Consider the following 21,306-nt stretch of genomic DNA (forward strand, 5'->3'; position numbering starts at 1 on the left):
TTAACAGCAGTGGGCGGAACGGATCCGGGGCCCTGGAGAAAAGCTCGGGCATGGATGTAGATTTGGGAGTCATGGAGAGACGGGTCGGAGCTGAAGCCAAGCTCACCACGAGGGGAGACGGGAGCGGATAGGGAGGGGGGGTAATGGCTAGAAGTGTGTGGGGGAAAGACATATGCTTACAAAGCAGCGGGCCTTTAGAGAAGCAAAAAGGGAATGAAATAATCATTATAAAAACAATTGTTTTGGAGAGCGAGGGAAACTTCATTGGAGCATAGCTTGTTTCTTGCATGTCCAAGGGAAACCCACTCGCTGCATCCGTGCTAGCATTTTCAGTATGTCCCATTCCCAGTTTATCACATCAGGGTTTGTCAGAGTATCGAGTGCCTGTGACAGACCAGGCACTGTGGCAGCACTGAGGACGCAAAAATGAATCGGCAGGTCCTCCGTGCTCAGCCGTGCAGCCGCGAGGGAAGGACGGGAGCCGTTGAATAAACAATGTCCTCAGCAGTACAGAGCGTAACTCAGGTGGACCACGAGGCCCGGCTCTGCACGCGAACGCAGAGCTTCCTTGTTCATGGCACTTCACATTTAATAGTCTTTTCTTTGCTGTTGAAAATTGTAAGATATTGGCTATAGCCCTTAGCAGTGTAAGGAAGATATTTTTTAAAAAATGTCCATGTCACGGTAGCCCAGAGTAGACACTTGGGCGAAGCGACACAGATAATTGCCCCAGGCCCTTGGCTCTGGCCAACCCTCGGCACCTTCTGGTTGACAGAAGGGCCGCTCAGCCCCTGACGCAGAGACACACACAGCTTCTGTTCCAGGGGCCGCGGGGCTTGGCTCAGCAGCACCCCGCGGCATTTGAGGTCCAGTTCCTCCAGGCTTTCAGCCAGGGAAAAATTTGTTTGTTTGTTTTCCCCAAAGCAAAATGCTGCCTAGCAGCCAAAAACCAAGAGTGAATGCTTCCTCTTTCTCAGCCCCGCTCTGTAGTTAGCTGTGCCGGACAGGGTAACGCCGACTTCCTGCTCCCAGGCCTGCCCTTCTCATTACTCTGATTCTCAGAAATCTGGAAGCTCTCCTGGTGTAATCAGCAGCTTTCACAAGGCCACTCGGGGTATAGTCTGTCCTCTAAAGAACTGTCTCCGAGCTCAGTGACTCACCTGCCCGTGGAGGACATGGGGTGAGATGTGTAAGCAGGAACGGTCCCAGGGCACCTGTCACTTGAATTGTGATGGCCGGGTATGAACGAACAAAAAGTAGACAGACATTAGAATGTGTGGGAGCCAGACAGTGGGAGAGGTTTGGAAGGGAGATGAAACTTTAAGGCCAATAGACAAGTACAATTTATTTCTCAAAGAAGAATTAGTAATTATTTGTGTAAGATCTATCTCCTCCCTTAGCCCATAAGCATCATGAGAACATCCACATTGTTTGAATCCCAGTGAAGTGCTGGCTGGTGCATAGTAGGTGTTCAATAAATATTTGTTGAATGAATGAATGAATGAACAAATGAATTAATGAAGGCAGAACAGACGTAAGAGCATCAAGAAAGAACCCATTTAAAAGTATGTATTGATATATGGCAAGAGAAATAAAAACTAGATTTATGTATGTTCACTGTGTTTATCTCTGGGTGGAGAGATGAGAAATTACACCACTTGTTTTCCTTTCATGATTTTCTGTGATATTCTTGTTTGTTTAATGTTTGTTTAATAGAAAAAGCCTCAAGTAAGGATTCAAAATTTTAAAGTCTGAAAGGAGGGGTGCCTGGGTGGCTCAGTCAGTTAAGCATCAGACTCTTGTTCTCCGCTCAGGTCTTGATCTCGGGGTCGTGAGTTCAAGCTCCATGTTGGACTCTACACTGGGTATGGAGCCTACTTGAAAAAAAAAAAAGTTTGAAGTCTGAAAGGACCTATATAAAACTTATAGCAGTTTTATGTTGGGCATGGAATTCTAGAATTTCACTTTGTTCATTTTCTAAATGTTCTATTGCTTTTATCATCTGAAAACATTTTTTTTAATGAGCAATAAGTATCTTAGTCTATTCACATTGCTATAACAGAACCATAGACTGGATGGTTTATAAACAACTGACATTCATTTCTCACAGTTCTAGAGGCTGGGAAGTCTGAGATCAAGGCGCCGTTGTCTGGTGAAGACCTACTTCCTGGTTCTTCCTGCTGTGTCTTCACACGGATAAAGGGGTGGGGGATCCTCCTGGGTCTCTTTTATAGGGGCATCAATCTCCCAAGCACCTCCCAAAGGCCCACCTACAAATACCATCACATTGAGGGTTAGGATTGCAACATACGAATTTAGGGAGACAGAGACATCGAGACCACAGCACCCAGTTAGTGAGTCTCCATGATCGGAGACCTACTATAGGGCCTGGGATCCCAGAGTTCATGAACCATAGAGAAAGATCGCATTAAAGAGGAGAAGCCATGGAAGAGCTCAATTATGGCTCAATTTTTCATTTGGTGAAAAAACATGTCCATAGAGATATTATTTTTTAAATTCTACTTCTGAGAGGCTGTTTTTTGACTCTGTTCGTGATTAAAAATAATTGTTTTCAATGATTAAGGTGAGACATATAGATTTCTTCTGCTTTTAAGTGAAAAATTAGAAACACTACTTATTTGGGGGATATTTTGCAAATGTACAAATAGGAAAATGAGAGCACAAAATACCACTGTTGTATAAATTCTGTGAAGGCCTGTGTAGGTAGGTGGCCTGTGACACTTCAAAGATGAGCGGGGGAGGGATGCTTTGTCTACTAAGTTGATTGTAATCTGGTTCAGGGACGCTTTGAGCTACATTTGGTTTGATGGAGGTAGAGCCTGGCTAAAGTCTAGGGACAACCCAGACAGATTCCTCCTTCGTAGATGAGAATCCCGGGTGACCTCTGGTGACCAGACAGTGTGACAACCGCTACAAGTGTAGGCACTCCAGGTCCCATCGGTTCTACCAAATGGGGACAAAAGCAGAGAAATTTTCTGGGTGCAAAGCTGTCAGCTCTGGCTTATGCGTGGAAGGGTTAACTAAGGAATACCATGATGTTGGGTTTAATGGAGTGGGAGATACAGATGTGCGTGTGTGCGCGTCCATGCGTGTGTGTGTAGGCTGCTTGAATATATTTGGGGAATGGGATTATTTTTGGAGTATATAAGAGATTTGAATGACAGTTATGCCAACCCAAAGGGGGGGATTAAAATGTAAGAATTCTAAAGCACATAAGGAAAAAACTGAAAAAGTTTTTGTCTCCTTTTGAAGATAGAAGATTTGCGCGCACGCACACACACACACGGTGCCAGTCAAACACAAAGTTGGCATGGCTTCTCTCCAAAAACAACCCCTGCAAAGTCTAAAACAGCATCCCCCGGTTTTCTGCCTCCGCTCCCCACTCAGCGGCCCCTCCCATACAGGATCTCTGATCACGAGCTGTCCAGGGACACCGGGCTCAGCCAGGCACTTTTCCGCATCCTGGGGGGACCACCATCAAACCAATGCTGTCTGCAGGCCCTCCTCTCCCTCCTCGACAGGAGAACACCTGGAGGGGGGTATGGACACAAGCCCAGCACAAGTGGGGAGTGGCTGGCCGTGAAGAAGCAGCCGTTATCCTCTCCAGGCTGAACACGACTGCAACGGAGATGCCGTGCGGGGCCGAGGCGGATACGATGAGATACAGAGAGATGGTGCTCGCCTCCGACTGGGCCGTGCGTGCTTGCACGACTTTGTCTAAAGCTGGTCTGTGCTCACCAGCTAGGTGATTCTTCCTCATCTCCGTCGTCCGAGAAGCAGACCCTGTCAGAGCCTGCATTTTAATTTCCACCTCTCATTTCTTTCCGTTGGGTCTGGGTATCACCGTGGCTTTATCTGACACGACAGCTGCTCTTTTGAGATATGCAGAAACTCCAAGTCCTGGGCAGTGGAGACGATGCCCACGTCACCGCTCGGACTTCTGTTGACGCGGTGCGCCTCCGCTATTCCTTCGCAGGGTGTGCTGCTCCCGGTCCCGAGAAGGGCACCGTGTTATGCTTGACATTTATCCGATACACTGCGGCTGCTTCTAGCTCCCAGAGGCAACAGCAGCAGTACGTGACCGTACACACGGAGGTCGGATTTATTGGAGTATTTTTCACATGTGAATTCAGAAATGGAATTTGAACAAATAACCACCTGTGGTTTACATTTACCTGTTGGAAACCCCTGAGCCTGGAGAAAGAACGCTTTTGACTGAAGGTATAAAGAAGTCAGACTTGGAATGAGAAGTAACATTCCCTTTCAAGCCAGTGGTAGTACCGGGTGTGTTAATTCTGAAAGACAGAGATTTTCACTAACCAACATGGAGGGAAGGGCTAAATAAAGGTAAATCTTGAGACGCGTCTTCCCCAAAGATCCCCTTAAAGTCTGAAGCCAAAATATATTCCCTGGATTTTTTTCAATTGCTGGATGACTGGTGGATTTTCTTCAACTGCTGGATTGCTGTGTTTTAGAAATGCATGTTCTGGGAGAAACTAGAATGTTCTACAGACACAACGCTGAGCAAAGGGTCAAGAAGTGCATCGCCAGTCCTTCCCCTCGACAATCCAAACTGCCTGGTAACATAAAAGTAAGGGGCAGACAGGTCTGAACATTCAGTCTGAACCATGAAAAATGTGCAGCGTTGACAATCCGTGCTAACTTGTCTCAACCACTCTTTACTTAAATCTTTCTTAAGCTGCAGAAGTTTCTACTGGCTGTGAGCACGATAAAATGCATGTCTCATTTTGGGAGGAGTGAGATTAATGAATTAATTCGGGATTAATCCTTCTCAGATCTGATGATGCTCTGTCATTTCTCTCTGTGGCCTCCGCTCGCCTCAGGCAGCCAGGAGGGGTGCCCGCAGCTGCTCTCCCTTCTCTTCTGCACGAGCTGTGCCTGACGGGTTCAGCCAAGCGCCCTGCCTTCTCTCTGATGAGGGGACTGCATGGCCGAAATTGAATGTAGTCCAGAAAGGAGTAAAATGTCACATGTCTGAAAGATTTGGTTGTCTTTAAAGGACACTATTGCCCCCGGCAGTGTCAGGACTTGTAAGGGGAAAATACGAAATATCGATTGTGTTTCCTATGGAGAAGTACAGGAAAGCACCAAGCATCCATTCTCCCAGAGCTCACTGAATGGGTGGGGACCACCGTGCACCTGTTCTCCTAGAGCAACGGGAAGTCCCAGGACCTGCCAGCATTATTATGACTAGTAAAGACAGAGAATGGGGGCACTGGAGCACATAGGATGCAGCCCCGTCCCTTACAGACAGTCCAGTGTGGGGAGGCGAGTAGGAGAGATTAACCAACAGGCACAGCCACCAAGGAGCTGTGAACAACTCACATCTGGGCAGCACGGGCTGCGGTGCAAACAAGAAGGACATCTGACCTCGTCCTGAAGCCTGGGGGGCCAGGAAAGCATTTCTACAGGAAGCAGCCACTAATCAAGAGTGAAGTGAAAGTAGAAGTTAGCCAAGCTTTAAGACCACAGCAAGGACCTCTCAGCGGGAGAAGCAACTGGTGCGTGGACTGGCACGGAGCCAGACCATAGTCCTAGGGGCACATTCATGGCTCTGGATGGCTGGAGTTGAGGCAGTACATGGACAGGAGCCCAGGTAGACCATAGTCCTAGGGACAGGCTCATGGCTCTGGGTGGCTGGAGTTGAGAGGTGAAGGGCGAGGGGTGGGGTGAGGTGCCCTTTGGGGAGTTGGCCAGTTCAGACTCAGCTGGCTGACTCTCTGTCCCCGTCACCCACATCATCTCCCCCAGCTTCCCTGATTGGCCTCTGGATCTCCCAGATGGAATAGGAGAATGGGACACATTGAGTCAGTGCCATGAGGGGCCAGACTGGAGTCTGAAGCAAAAGGTAAAATGTGCACCCCTATATTCACTCTACCCAGAAGTGTTCCCACAGGTCCAATCAAGCAGAAGAAATGAACACAAGCTCTACAACCAGAAAACACGAGTACCTGTAAAGTCCTGCATTGCCCCATCTGGTTGCTTGCCTCGGTCACCTCCCATAAGACTCCTGGCGTGGCCCATGTGGCTGATTTGAAGTCTCATCGTACAATAACAGAGGATCATAAAACAACAACAGATAGCCTGTGTCTATCTTGTTCATCATGGGGGGGTTTTTTGCCCATAATTTAATTGATAGATGAAACCAGAAAGATAAGTAGGAGTCTGGGAGTGCAAGATATTCTGAAAAATACTAAGGAGTCCAGACATTGTCCTGAGGCCATGAGAAACCAATGCAAGGCTTTAAGTGAAGGAATGAAGGGATCTGATTTTTGGTTTAGGAAATAGCTCTCTAGCTGCAGGACTGAGGATAGATTTGGGATGTGAGATCTGCCATAGAAACATCTGGACTTCGACAAACCCACCAGTTAAGGCAGGTGTTATTAACATTACAAAGATGATTCCCAGGGTGCCTGGGTGGCTCCGTTGGTTGAATGTCCGATTCTTGTAGATGACTGTATGTTTCCGCTCAGGTCATGATCTCAGTGTTCTGAGATCGAGCCCCGCATGGCTCTGCTTAAGATTCTCCCTCTCCCTCCACCCCTCTCCCCACTCTCACTCTCTCTCAAATAAACAAAATCTTTTTAAAAAATGACTCACAACACAAAACCCATGTAAATGAGAAATGCGTTTGTAAACGTGCGGGTTGGTACGTACGTCTGATGGTGAATATGTGTGCAACGGTTCAGACACACTCCTGTGCTTTTATGAGTGATCGTTTATTTTGTCGCGATTCTCCACGAGTTACCTGAGCAAGGTGATGAATACAGAGTGTGGATTGCAGAGAAAATCGTTTTCTATCCAAAATATAAGGAAGCAAACAGAGGAAGTTAAGAAAAAAATTAAAGGAGGAAAAGTCTTGGCAGTTAGGAGGGAAGGCTAATTTCCATCAAAAAATGCTTCCCTCATGCTGCCTCCTTCACCTGAAATACTTCTGCTCTACGAAGAATTTCTCCAATTGCTTCAAAGCATCCAATTTTTCTTAACTCTCCAGACCTTTTATAGCCCTGAGAACTAAGTGTCCATGAGAACCACGTGGCAGACTTCAAACCGAGTTTGGGATTCAGTAGGTCTGGAATGGGGCCCAGGATACAGAGTTCCATCAAGCTCCCAGGTGGTGCTGATGCTGCCCGGGGAGCTGGGGACCCACCTTGAGAACCACGGCCCTAGACCTTTGACTGCTCACCTACACGCCTTATTAAAATGCAGCACCACCTAAATCACATCGGTGTTTCCCACCAGGGGATGATTGCACTGCCAGGGGACGTTGGATCCTATCTGGAGACGTTCTTTGGTTGTTGTAAATGCTGGTGATGGGGGTATTGATTGATTCTAACATCTAGTGGGTACAGCTCAGAGACGCTTCTAAACATCCGACCATGCCCACACAACAAAGAATGATCTAACCCAAAATGCCACTGTTGTGCAACCTTGATCTAAACCATACAATTTAGATACCATGTTAGACCGTTTGCTATTGCTCCTTGCACATGTACAGATCGCAGTCTCTTGGGGGCAAACGCTTTGTCTAGAGTCTGAGGCTTCTCCTCCCTCAGAAAAAAAACAGCACCCTCTACCCCATCCGGTCTTGCCCCATCCCTCCCCACCCCACCCCCCCCCCCCCCCCCCCCCCGGGGGCCCAGAGTGGGCCTTGNGGAGCCTGCTTCTTCCTCTCCCACTCCCCCTGCTTGTGTTCCCTCTCTCGCTGGCTGTCTCTCTCTGTCAAATGAATGAATGAATGAATGAATGAATGAATGAATAGTTCTGAGCTCAAAGCTGTGTATTAGAATCACCTGGGGAGTCTTTACACCACAAAGGCCTGCATCCCACCATCAGAGACTCTGATTTACTTGTTTGGGGCTGCAGGCTGTTTAGGGGAAGTTTTGTAAGCTCCAAACGTTAATCCAGTCTGCAGCCAGGGTCGAGAATGACTGGGATCCAACCTTGCTAGTGATCAAGCCATTGAAACTATGAGAATGGGAAGGGACATTCATAGCCTCTTGACCATGTATGTGGTGACAACTGAAGAAAACCTTCTATCCCCGGACAAGCTAGACCCATAAGATACCACTAACGAAGCAAGCGTTTGTCGGGTGGCCTGTGTGAGCTGTGCATTGGGCGATGTGCTAAGGATACGGAGTTGGAAAAGTTGGAGGGCTCAGCCTTACAGGGCGCACAGCCCACAGGCTGAGACAGACGAGCAGGCGAAGTCTCAGGGTCACACAGGAGAAGCATCATGAGGAAAGAAGTATCTTGCTCTTCCCTGGGACACCGGGGAAGTCGGGGAAGGGGGTCCCAGAGAAGACAACCTCTGAGCTGGGCGATGAAAGTGAACAGTGTTTTCTGGGAATGTTGAGTATGCAACACGGTTGGACTGTCTGGTATTAAGGGAAACAGAAACATTGGTGGGGAGGGGAGGAAGGTGGCCCCCAGCTGGGGAGTCCGTGAGGCACTTCCAGAAGGACCTTGCATCCGGGGTTTTGGGCCACACAGACAGGAGGGAGCCAGTGATGGTTCTGAAGCAGAGACGTGACGTGAGGAGGTTAGCTCCCATGATCACGCGCAACCTCGTCGTACCTTGGAGCTGTGACCAAACTGAGCAGGAGTGCCTTGGGTGTTGCATTCTATGTGACTTGAGCCCCTGGTTGGGCCACTCTGCAGCCTCTGTCTCTCGTCCTCAAGCTTGCTTAGTTCACCCTCCTTGGGCTCGGTGTCTAGTGGATGACAGGCTCTGCCCAGGGCCGGGTTGGGGTTTAGGGATTGGCCGTTTCCTGGACCAGGCCTGGCTGATGACCCGCCCACAGGCTGCTTGCCCTACGACGCCCACCCAAGGTAGGTTCTCTCTGGGGGACTGTTGTCTTCCTTCTTCATGGACCCATTTGGAGAATTCTCTGCCCCTTCAGCAGACTGTTAGTGAGGCCTCCAGCCTCCTCCGCAGCCATCACCGCTCCAGGGAGGGCCTCTGCGTTCCCAGCGGAGGGTCCCTCTTAGAGGGCAGACAGCTAAGCCGAGAGGCCTGCTAGGGCTGGGGTCCTGCTCTCTGGCACTAACCCTTGCAATAAAAAGAAGACGACACCCACGGGAACAGAGAGCCTGTGTCTTCACGGACAGCTTTGGCCTAATTCTCAGCCCTGCCACACAGATCACTAATTCCTTCCTGTTAAAACTGAGCCGTGAATTAAAGCAAATTTGAAGTGGCCTCTTATACCTACAGAATCAGCCAAAAAATAATGGCACCACTCGGTGATGATAGAAATTATGGTGAAATGAACTTATTCATATCTTGCTGGAGGCATGGTACATTTATATAATCCTTTTTTTTAAGATTTAATTTATTTGAGAGGGAGACAGCACACACATGAGAGAAAGCAGGAGCAGGGGGAAGGGCAGAGGGAGAGGGAGACAAGCGGACTCCCCGCTGAGTGGGGAGCCCAACGTGGGACTCGGTCCCAGGACCCTGGAATCATGGCCTGAGCAGAAGGTAGACGCTTAACCAAGTGAGCCACCGGGCCTCCCTGTATAACTTTCTGAAAAGCAATTTTGCAGGATGATTTAAAGGCCATGGAAATATTCACAGCCTTTAGCACAGCAGTGATGAAAATCAAGAGCTAAATGCACAAAGATGTTTGTTGAAGCAGCGGCTGTAACGTCAAACGACTAAAAACAGCCTAAATCCTCAATAATAAAACAGCTTAAATTACAATATATTAAATATGACACATAAATGAGATAACCTGTTAACAGAGAGTAAGAAATTAAATAGAAACAAAATACTTTAATCGACTAGGATTATATTCAGCAGCAAGTAACAGACAAGTTAAATACAGTGGCTCAAATAGCATTTATTTTTCTCAGAAATCAAGAAAACCAGCGTTACTGTTGGTTGAAGGTCCCCATCTCTGTTATTATCCAGAGCTTTCCCACTTGGCCACAAGATGGCTGCCAAAGCTCCAGCCATCATGTCTATGATCGATGCAGGAAGAAGGAGTAAGAGACTACTCTTTTTATTATGAAAATGAGAATGTTCCTAGAAGCTCTCCCAGCAGGCATTCCTTATGTCTTTTTGGCCAAAACTGGTTTATAGATCACCCCTCTGTGATGTTGTAAGGGAAAATGGGGAACAGGATGACCACAACTGGTTTACCACTGTCTGGGCCAGAGCCCATTGCCACATAGGAGGCAAGATTAGGGTTTTATTAACAAGGAAGAAGGGGGAAATGGATATTTAGGGGAGAAGTGATAGTCTTCCTCAAAATCAAATGATATGAACCCTTTGGTGACAAATGTGTAAAACCACGTGTGCCTTCGAACAAAGGTTGGTCAGAAAGAAAGATGCAAAAGAAAGAGTGTGTTCACGTATAGGATTATGCATGTTTTTCCTAAATTTTATATAACACTGTTAATATAATTTCTAAAGGAGGCAATGTTTTGCAGAGTCAAAGATACAAAATTACTCCGAAAGAGCAGTGGCTTTCTTTATACATAGCCACCTTCACCAAAAATTGGATTCAGCTCTCAAAACTCATAAGGGATTCCTTATCAGGTGGTTATCCTTTTCAGACTGAAAATAGTGGTATGTGTATATAGCTAATCACATCTGCCCTCCAGATCCTGTTTTTGCCGCTGCGCCATATTAACGTCAAGCACTCCATTTGCAAACGTCCCGTTCTCACTGAGCGGATGGTGGTCACACCCTTGGCTGAGCACCTGTCTTGTTGTGCCGTGTCAGAAGCGTGTAAGTGAGGATGCCAGTTGGACTTGCAGCAGGTGAACCAAGAGAGTGGTTCAGGCAGAAGCCGGCTGGTCTCCGGCCAAGAGTTTGGAAGTGAAATTCTTGCTTTGGTTGAGGTATTGGCTAAGTGGCTGCTAGGATTTCTTCCAACTCACAGTCCTCATTTGTACAAGCTAGAGTTGCTGTTACTTGTCTAAATAGACATTCCAGATGGTTGATCTCCCTCCAATATCTAAGAATGGTTATAAAAATCAATTTGACAACTTCTAATCTCATTAAACAAGTTGAGTGGTAGTTTGCTGAGTCTATGGGCACCTGCAGGACCCCTCTCCCTGCAGCCCCCACCTCACCCTTGCAGCAGACATTTGCGTTCTGTGCCTTCTATTCCCACCCAGCAAAACTTGCCTGCTTCCTTCCTCGGAAAGTCCGGCTTTCTTCTTCACAACACCTAGCTCATGTGATAACAACAAACCTGTGTTTAAGCGTCCCCCACTTGGGTGCCCTGCATGCGTTCCAACAGTGGACTGTCTTCCAGAGACACAACAGCAGGACGGCCAGGTTCATTCCACAAGGAAGTGAGCAGAAGCATATTGACTCCTTAATTATCTGACTTCTCCCCCTTCTAAACTGTCACTGTTTTAAAATTATGATGTTTCATATATCAATCCAGGTTTCAGGCGTCTCCTGAAGAATTAGAAGATCTGCCAACCCTGGCCAGTATTTCTCCTGGCGGCCTCCACAGGTGGGGTAGAGGCTGCCCCTTTTAGCTAGGATAAAGCTTCCTGGAAAGGGCACAGTTTCTACCATTGTCCGTGAAAGCCGAGGAGCTCACGGCCATATACCACCTTTTATCTTTCTGCTTCTCCCATCGCCCTCTCTCTCCTGGCTCTTGAAGGCATGTGAGTGTGCTGCCCTACTTTAAAGACTGCGGACAGCTCTCACGTTGCATGGTTGTGCAGGACCATAAAAACAATCCGGAGAGCAGAAATCGTGCCAAGTGATTGTAATAATCAATAGGAAAATGATGATTGTTCTGTAAACTTTAAAAATGCTTGTCGAAATATTAAAAACTCTTTCAGTGCCAGTTATAAATAGACAAGGGAATGGAGTGATCTGTAAAACCAATGTTTATTTAGTAACTGGAATTTAAACATGAGAAACGAGGAAAGCGTTTTATTTCTTCGCAAAAAGTTACGGGGCGGAGTTTGAACTGTGCTTACCTCCTGTATAATTTACAGTAGGCAGCATGCCTCTTTTCTACACCCTGGCAACTTATCACACTCCTCTCGAAGTATGGATCAACTTCCAAAATTTAATGCCTTCTGCATTCAATGTCATGAGATATACCTGAGAGTTTTTAATGGGACGTTTTGGCTGGTGTGACCTCACCCTTTCCCTCATCCCGGTCAGTACGTCCGCCTTCGTGGAGCTCCTCTTGCTGTGTCTCCCCAGCGTGGCAGTGGCTGCCCCCACACTCAGTCATGACTTCTGAGACGCCCCCTGACCCTCGGTGTGAATTTCACTTTCCCTGTTACTGCTTTTTGTTTCTTTGCTGCGCCTTTATCTGTGTGGGCCAGTTCTCTCTTTCAGGGACCCGTATTTGTAAAACGTCACATGGTTTGTCACCGGTAGACAAGGAGGCAACAAAGCCACGTGCTTTGCTGTCTGTGTGTGAGTCGTCTGACATCACTGGTCATAAACGCACATCAGTCGTTGTCGTAAGTGGTTTCTGTTGTGTGTGTACTTTACACAATCACTTACTGTTAATATACCCCCAGCAACTGAAACGGCAATGGTGTAGTTGAGGGACTGGTGTTTCTTAACTAAATCATGAAAACTGTTGCGTATGGGAACCGTGTGAAGTGAGGACCGCCCCTAATGTCTTTTGTGTGACAAGACAAATTATGAAAACTTCTTAGACCTAATATTTTGAATGGACTTTAAAAGTCACCCCACCCAACAGGCCTCCAAAGGAGGATCCCCTTGTACAGTGTCCAATCCTGTGACCATTTGCAGAATCCTTGAGAAAACAAAAAAAAATATCAAGTTTTTTTGTAACGCTCAGCCCACAGATTCTTGGCAGAAACCTATTGTAGTGTTAATACAACACTGACCACCAGGTGGAGTGCTAGGCTCCCTGTCTTACCCCCCCAGGGCCCGGTGCTAAGACCCAGAGCTCTATGGCAGACACAACAGGGATCGGAACTCTGATTCCATATGATGAACGTGCTCTATGGAATCCTCTCTTATCCCGGAAATCAGGTACAGGAAGAAGGGTGTGGCTTCCCTAGGACAGCCTGGAGTGAGCAGATTACATTCACCCCCTTTGGCCCACTGTCTCCAGGAGGCTATATTTTTTTTTCCTTGACCGTTTGAGCTGAAGTTTGGTTATGAGCCTAGGGAATAATGACAATGCTTGGTCAGTCTGGATGGACACCCAATGTAAGTGGAAGGACTTATGGCTCCAAATGGCCCAGCACACTGGGAACCCAATAGTAAGGCTTCATTGTGAATTCCATGGCGTAAATTCACAGGTGGGATTCCAGGGGTGACCCTCGGACACTCTGTATAGATTTCCCTTGGGAGCCTAGCAGCAGAACGTGGTCATAACAGTTAGTTGGCCAAGGTTTCCAGAATCCTGGATCCTGTCTGTCTGGTGGAAAATTACCTTGATGCACAACGTACCTCCTAGTACACTACAGGCAAGCTCTCCCGGAGCTCACACAACACAGAGGCTCACAGATTAAACTAAAATGCGCAAATCACATGGGTTATTAAGTCGATTTAAAATTCATAGCAAGAAGCAAGTGGGAAGTGATCTGGTAAGGTAACAAAATAGGGAGCAGACGGAGCTGAAGAGCCTTAGCCCCTGAATCGTAAGGTGTGCAAAATTCACCTGTCCTCTCTTTCTCTCCTTGTGCCACATCAGCCTTCACCACTGATGCTATGATTTGTAAAGACCACAACTGAGCTTTGCACAAGGTGGTCCACAGATAGAAGTTTCCCAGAGCTAATAACACACACTTTTCAGAGAGACACGGGGACAGGGGTAGGTATGCTTGGCCACAGCTATAGTCCATTGATTAGCCTGTGGACCAACCATAGATTTTATTTATATTTCTTGGGGAGACAATGCAATAGACCGTGATGGGTGATATCAATGGTTGGCCAAATTAAGGCCTTATGAACATTGAATATTCATGCATATTTTGTATCCTGAGTATTTCTTGTATTAGTGCTTCCTAATGTCTCATGTGTATTTATTATTTCATGACTATTAGGGTGGCATGTTCATTCTTCTCTTTCTGCATGTAACATACACGTGCTCTACCTACTAACTGCTCAGGATTACTTAGCACAGCTTACGAGTTTCATGCAACGCATGTGATTTTTTCCTTCTACAGAAAACAAAGTTCTCGATAATGCAACAAGTGCGCATTACCCGTCACCCCTAGAATATCAGGTCTCTCCCTCCAACTAGTCACACAGATAAGCTAAAACGACAAACCACCATTATCACAGTAAACAATACGGAAACAGCATCTCTTAAACAACTCAGTCATATCAACGTGAGCCCAGTCAGTCCAGTGTTTTCCGAAGCACTTCCCCAGACAGTGAGGCCCCAGGAAGCCCCAGGCGTCCAGACAGGGCATCGTTGCCATCGGCTCTATTGTCTTCACAATGACAAAGGTCCTGCGTTGGTGTTGACTTCTTATTTCTTGTGCATCCTCATCAGAAGCATTGTTTGTGATGTTTTTCTAGATATCTGTCTATTAAAGCTGATTTAGCCTTTTTCTCTGACAGGTCCAGAAGCGAAGACTTTTATCTCTTGAGTGCACTGAAACATAGTCTAAAAGCGCATGTTCCAACAGGACCATAACCATCATTAGGTTTTGGACAAGCCAACCCTCTTCTTGTGAGAAAATGTCCAGAAATCAGGACAGAACATTTTCTTTCTTTCTTTAAAAGAGTTTATTTATTTATTTGACAGAGAGAGAGCACAAGCAGAGGGGAAAGGCAGAGGCAGAGGGAGAAACAGGCTCGCTGCTGAGCAGGGAGCCCAATGAGTGGGGCTCAGTCCCAGAACCCTGGGATCATGACCTGAGCCGAAGGCAGATGCTTCACCAACTGAGCCACCCAGGCGCCCCTGAACGTTTTATTTCTAATATAATATGTTTTGCTGTACTTGGCCTATTTTATTTACACAGGTACAATAAGAGATACTGAGTATTGAAACTATGCAAATAACTACATCACAACAAAAAGAAACTTAGTAAATACACTTTGCAAAGTATTTAACTATGATTCTAAGATCAATCGATAGATGGTGTCTTTTCTACAGAATCCTTATTCTTTGAGTTTTTTGAAAGTTTATCAGAAGAGTTTTTATGGAATAAAAACTTTTGAAGTCCAAGGGAAAGTCTGAAACAAGATACCAATTGAAAGTGTGCTCCATGTTCCATGGAGAGATAAAGAGAGATTCAGACACAATTCACAGTGGAACCTTAACCACAATCAAATCTGCTCTTTCAGTCCCAGCTAATTAGTTCTTGTTTTGTTGGTCTTGGGTTAAGCTCTATTTCATGAAGTCTGCCTCTGGACTGAAAGAGTCCTGAAAACCCCAATTCAGTCCTTGGGTAGAAGCTGACAGGTGTTGGGTACCATCTGTTACTGAGATTCTTTGACGGTTCTTAAAAACCAGTGCATTTCGGAGCTGTGGTTTGTAGCAGGGGGCCTTAGACCAATGGGAGGAAGCAGCAGGAGCCTGTCGATGACAAGACAGTTTCAGCCTGGTTAGTTTACTGTATTAATCCACATTGTCAGTGTGGGTAAGGACCGGTGCTTCCTGTTATAGCTGTGTTTGTGGCTGGTGAGGACATTGACAAACCTCCAGGGCCTTCTGATTCACCCGGTAAGGTGGACGCTGTGTTTGTCACCAGCAACAAGGGCATTTGCACCCGGGGACAAGCCAGTCTGCTGTCAGTTTGCTGTCGGTCTTTATGTTGTGAACGTTGCACACCCAGGTTTTACAGAATATGCTTGTAACCCTTTTATAAATACTTTTTAAAATATTTTATTTTATTTATTTTAGAGAGAGTAAGAGAGAGCAAGTGCGGGTAGGGGCAGGGACAGAGGGAGAGGAAGAAAGAGAATCTCAGACTCCACGTTGAGTGCCGAGTCCAACGTGGGGCTTGGTCCCACGACCCTGAGATCATGTCCAGAGCTGAAATCAAGGGTCGGACGCTTGACTAACTGAGGCACCCAGGCTCCCCACCCTTTTATAAGCATTTTAATGGACTCCATCTTATTCCCTCTGCATCTCTTTGTGTGCGTTTTTCCCCCCAATGTGGGACTTGAACTCACGACCCATGAGATCAAGACCTGAGCTGAGATCAAGAGTCAGATGCTTAACCGACTGAGCCCCCCAGGCACCCCTCTTTGTGTGCTTTAAATGATTTAATCAAATATGTGATTTGGGCTTTTTTATTTGGCCTATGAACCTCTCTGCTCCATGAGCCCTGGGGTAGTGTGTCTGGTGGTCTATACTTGGAGATTTCCTACAGGTCAAGGCAGTTTCCCCACACGACACCACCCAGTAGTCATGTTGCCATTAAACCTCTTTCTACCCTCACCTCAGTTGACAGAACTCTCTGAAGTATGCATTCTACCTCCATGTGCCTGCTGAGGAGACTGAGGCCAGCTGGAACGTAAGTCCATAGCTAGTGAGGGGCAGGCTGGGACCTGACCTTACTGTTCCCACCGCACCTGGGCTGCCTCCCTGGCCATGCCCACAGCCAGCCTTCTGCTCAGCCATCCCAGACAGTCAGCTATTCAACACTTCACAAAGTGCCTATTAGGGTCTAGAAAATTCTCCTTTATTCTGAGTGGAAATTTGATTCTTTGTAACTTTTACCTGTTAATCCCACTTCTGTCCTCTGCGGGAATACACAGAAGCCCTTCACATAGCTAAAGAAATGAATCCCACCTCCTCTCCTCTCCAGAACACACCCCCTCCCCCCAGAGATGTCAGCTGGTCCTCATATGACAGTGACGTTCAGACTCTCAGTTGTCTTTGTTTTATGAGAAAGCATGATGCTCCCATAAGCAGAGCGTACAGCGGGTGACCATGTCTCTCGAGCAGAAAATAGGAGTTTCCCAGAGTGGTTTATCACCCTCAGTGAGACGAGTTTGCAGACAGTCATCTGCAATTACCCTCCGCATCAGCCCAGACACCAGGACCTGTGGACAGTTAACCAGGGCAGGGGGCCTACTGGTCCCAGAATTCCCTACCTCTCATTCCTAAATCGTCTGTAATGGTAAGTGTGTGTGGCGGAGGTGGGGGTGAGAGGGAAACAGAGTCGTCGGGTCACTTCCCACGATGAAGAAGTGTCAGGGCTGGAGGCGCATGAGTTGGCTTGGACGTCCTGAGTGGTGCCTTCATTCTTGGGTGTATAATCCACCGGGGTTAGATTTCCTGGGACCATGTGCTCCTGCCAAGAGATTCAGGGTCAGGCAGCAACTCGTAGTGGCAAGTGACTTTGCTCACTTAGCACCTTCTCTTTCACTTTAGTGGGTTTTTTCTTTGGTTGGTGTCCGTTTTTTGGGTTTGTTGTTGTTGTGTTTTTTTGTTTTGTATCTCTTGGCCCGTGGAACTCCTGCCCACGGCTCCCACTGCATGTTGGGCAATGGGGATGCCCACGACGCCTGCTACTGCAACAGTCCCTGAGCCAAGACCTTAGGGCGGATTTTACTTCCTAAATCATGGATATGTTCATGTAAAGAATAACAGTAACTGAAGCTTGTATTTTATTGAGCGTTTACTAAGGGGCCAGACACAATCCCAAGTGTTTTAAATGTATTCTCTCACTTAGTCCTTATAATAACTCTTAAAAATAGAGACTATTATAAAGTTATTCAAATTTTGTACATTAGTAAATTGGAAGTAATTCATCCAATATATAAGATGAGGCCCAGGTGTGCATGCTAGGAAATGGGAGATTAAACAAAATGGAGATGCTTATTTCTTTTTCTCTGTCCTGTAGTAATAGGCCAGAAGTAAATAATGCAGGGCTGATATGGTGCTCCAAGATGTCAAGATCTGGGACTCTTTCTGTGTTGTCACCCCCTTTTTGTTCCCATGTGGTTTCTTCCTCATGGCCCATGAGGGCCACTCATCCTCCAGCCTTCACATCCTCATTCCAGTCAGCAGAAAGGAGGAAGGCCAAAGAAGTGTGTGCCCCACCCTTTAAAGACATTTCTCAAAAGTCAGACATAATGTTTCTGCTTGTATTCCGTTGGCAAGAACTTACTTATGGCCACACCTACCTGCAAAGAGGGTCAGAAAAAAAAAATTTGTCTTTATTCCAGACAGTAATGTGCTTAGTTAAGACTCAGGGATTCTAATACTAAGGAATAAGGAGAGAATGGTTCTTAGGAAACAACCAGCTGTCTTTGTCATAATTAGAACTCAGGTCGATCAGATTCCAAAGTCTATATACATATTTGCATATTTCCTTTATTTTAGCATTACTGAATAATCTGACCTCAAAGTAGAAAGATTGGGGAGAAAGTTCATGAGGTCACCGGGAACAGGAAGTTGTGCTTCTGTGGAACTTCTGAAGCTATGTCTCCAGAACTACATCATCTTTGGAAACAATTTTATTGATGTATAATCGATTAATGGACACACAATTACCCATCCATGTTTGAGATGTATGATTTGATAAGTTTGACATCTATATGCACCCATGAAAACGCAACTGCAGTCAAGGTAATGAACATATCCTTCATCCTGGAAAGTTTTCATGTGCCCCTTTGTGAGACATTCCTCCTACCTCTCTTTGACCCCCTCCCCAAGTAATCACAGATCTGTTTTCTGCTACTTTCGATTATTTGTGTTTTCTGGAGTTTCACATAAATGCAATAAAATGAAATATACTCTTTTTCGATCTGGCTTCAGTCAGTCAGCATACATTATTTTGAGATTAATCCACATTGTTGTGTGTACCCATAGTTTGTTCCTTTCTGATCCCTGAGCAGTATTCTCTTTGTTTCTCCATTCACCTGTTGATGAATATTTGGGTCATTTCCTATTTTTGGTTATTATCAGTAAAGCTATGATCATTTGTGTACAAGTCTGTCTAGAGACATACATTTTCCTTTCGTTTGAATAAATACCTATGCCTGGAAAGACTAGGCTGTCCCATGGGTATGTTTAGCTCTTTGAGAAACTACCAGATTGTTCTGCAAAGAGGCTACACTGGCATGCTTTATGCACCAGCTTTGTGTATGAGAACATTCCAGTTCCTCCACATCCTTGCCAACACTGGCTGTGGTCAGTTTTTTTCCTTTTGGCCGCTCTAATCGATACATAGTAACATGACACTGTGGTTTTAATTGGTCTTTCCCTAATGACTAATGACATCGAGTATATTTTATGTGCTTCTCTGATAGCTGTGTTTATTCTTTGGTAAAGTGTTTGCTCAAATCTTTGGCCCATTTTCATTTTTTTTCTTAGTGTTGAGATCCCAGAGTTTATTGTTGGATATAAGCCCTTTACTAGATATGTGTTTTGCAAAGATCTTCCCTTAATCTGTGACTTGCCTTTTCCTTCTCTTAACAGAGTCTCTCAAAGAGCAGAAGTTTTTAATTTTAATGAAGTCCAATTGAACAATTGGCAGAAATGTATTATCTTAACTACTTTTGAATGGAGGTATTTCACACTTGAGTCGTTATTATGACCATCTGACAAACTAATATATTGCATCCATTTCATATGTAGAGAAAACACAGGAATATCAGCCAACTACTTTACCTGGTTCTCAGGAAATCACACAGTAAGCAAGTCGTTGAGATCAAGTGTTCTTCTTTCATGTCTAAAAACATTTAGACACGGAGAGATTCTGCGTGTGTGTAAAAATAAATATTTAGCACCCGAATAAGTGATAATCTCACTTGGCCTCAGAAATGTGTGATTAGCGAAGTACAACAGTAGTTGACAATGAATCTGACTAGGGCAATAGAAACAAGGCAGGTTGAGTCACTTAGAACTGAAACAGAAAACTTGGCTAAATTAGTATCGTTCAAATTGGCAACATTAGTCACGTAACTACTGAATAATTCATTGTTCATGAATAGGCAGCAACACTGAAAGAGTTTGGATCTTGGAGAGGCAACAACCAAGAAAAATTATTACCCATTTCATTTTATTTCATTTCATTTCTATTTATTTATTTTTGCACAAAGCCGGTAATTGCTAACAGTTTTTGGAAAGTGGGTTTTGTGGAGAAATGCTTTTGGTTTTCATTTTCTATGCTTTAGAATTCTATGAATTTTTACCACAAATATGTTTTTCTTTTGTTACTAAAAGCATGAAAGGAAGAAAGAAATTTTTTAAAAGACAAAGATTTCGCTAAGATGTGATTAGTCTTTGAGAGGTTGATACTGAGGCAAATACTCTGGATTAGGGTTTTTTTATAGGCTCGTTCCTCGTAAGTCCAACAGTGGAGGCCTAGCCACAGGGGCCATGTCTAGAGCAAACTCTGTGTCTTAGTAACGCCAAGGGACAAGTTAAGCCCCATCCTCGCTATGCTACGTTGGGCTTCCAGAACAGTACTTAGCATTTATTGAGGATTTACTAGGAGCTAGAAAGCCCTCTAAGCATTTTATAGGTATCACCTCATTGAATCCTCTAAACAGCGCTAGGAGGTAGGTGCTGCCATATCCTCCGTTTTACAGATGACAGAGCTGTGGCACAGAGAGGTTGAGTAACTCGCCCAAGGTTGCACAGTTAGCAAGTGGTGGAAGCAGGGATGAGACAGCAGGCAATATGACTGCGGAGTCTACAGTATTAGCCACTTCGGCCAAACATACTGGGTGGCGGGTGAAGGGAGACTACGCTGGGGTTGGGGGCTGAGAACGAGGGCCTCCTCGGTCTGTACTGAGACGACCAGTTCTGCAAACCGAGCCAGCTCAGGAAGGTCTCTGCTGCGCTGGCCTGGCGCCCCAGGCAAGGACATGCCCCCTCGAGGTGGGGAAGGCAAGCCCTTCCTTCGTTCTGTGTCGTACTTTGTCTTTGAACCTCATCCCTTTCCTTCTGAAATCCAGAATTGCTTCTGTTTCAGCGGAGGACAGGTGCACAGGGCCAGCAGGAATTTATGCTGACTGTTCGCATTTTAGCCTCCAGGGTGACTCCACGGGGAAGGCAACGCTGGGGAAATATTTGTTTGGGTTGATAAGTGCTTTCTACTCACTCACAAGGCACCTCTGATCTCTCCCGACACACAAGGCAGCCATTGAAAGCCTTATCCCAAGATAAAATTCTTTATAACCCTGTTGGTTTTCATCCAAACTCTACACCCTTTTGTTCAAATGGAGGAGAGCGGAATCGGTGGCGAATGGAAAAGAATTTCAACTATTTGAGACCCACCCCTGTTTTTGTATCTCTTATGGAGGTGGAGAAAGTTATCCCGCAGAGAAGCAAAGCAGAGGAATTTGAGATAGAAGCCTGGGACAATGAATGAGCGTGCTCA

The 21,306-nt window shown here is 45.9% G+C and overlaps 1 protein-coding gene and 1 long non-coding RNA gene across 4 annotated transcripts in view; both read left to right on the top strand.

Annotated features, from left to right (window-relative positions):
- The window catches only part of RIPOR2 (RHO family interacting cell polarization regulator 2), a 216,821-nt gene that overhangs the window by 34,518 nt on the left and 160,997 nt on the right, over window positions 1–21,306 (top strand). The gene's annotated exons all lie outside the window — the stretch shown is intronic.
- The window catches only part of LOC109489076, a 31,999-nt gene continuing 20,128 nt past the window's right edge, over window positions 9,436–21,306 (top strand). The window contains exons 1-3 of one of the 3 annotated variants that reach the window (XR_002142013.2): window positions 14,830–15,686; window positions 16,413–16,482; window positions 18,300–18,545. This is a non-coding gene — a long non-coding RNA (uncharacterized LOC109489076). Of the gene's footprint in view, window positions 15,687–16,412; window positions 16,483–18,299; window positions 18,546–21,306 lie in introns of all 3 variants that reach the window. The other 2 variants (XR_004625350.1, XR_004625349.1) reach the window with 2 other exon arrangements.

Source organism: Ailuropoda melanoleuca, chromosome 5, assembly GCF_002007445.2.
Source record: "Ailuropoda melanoleuca isolate Jingjing chromosome 5, ASM200744v2, whole genome shotgun sequence".
Classification (NCBI taxonomy): domain Eukaryota; kingdom Metazoa; phylum Chordata; class Mammalia; order Carnivora; family Ursidae; genus Ailuropoda; species Ailuropoda melanoleuca.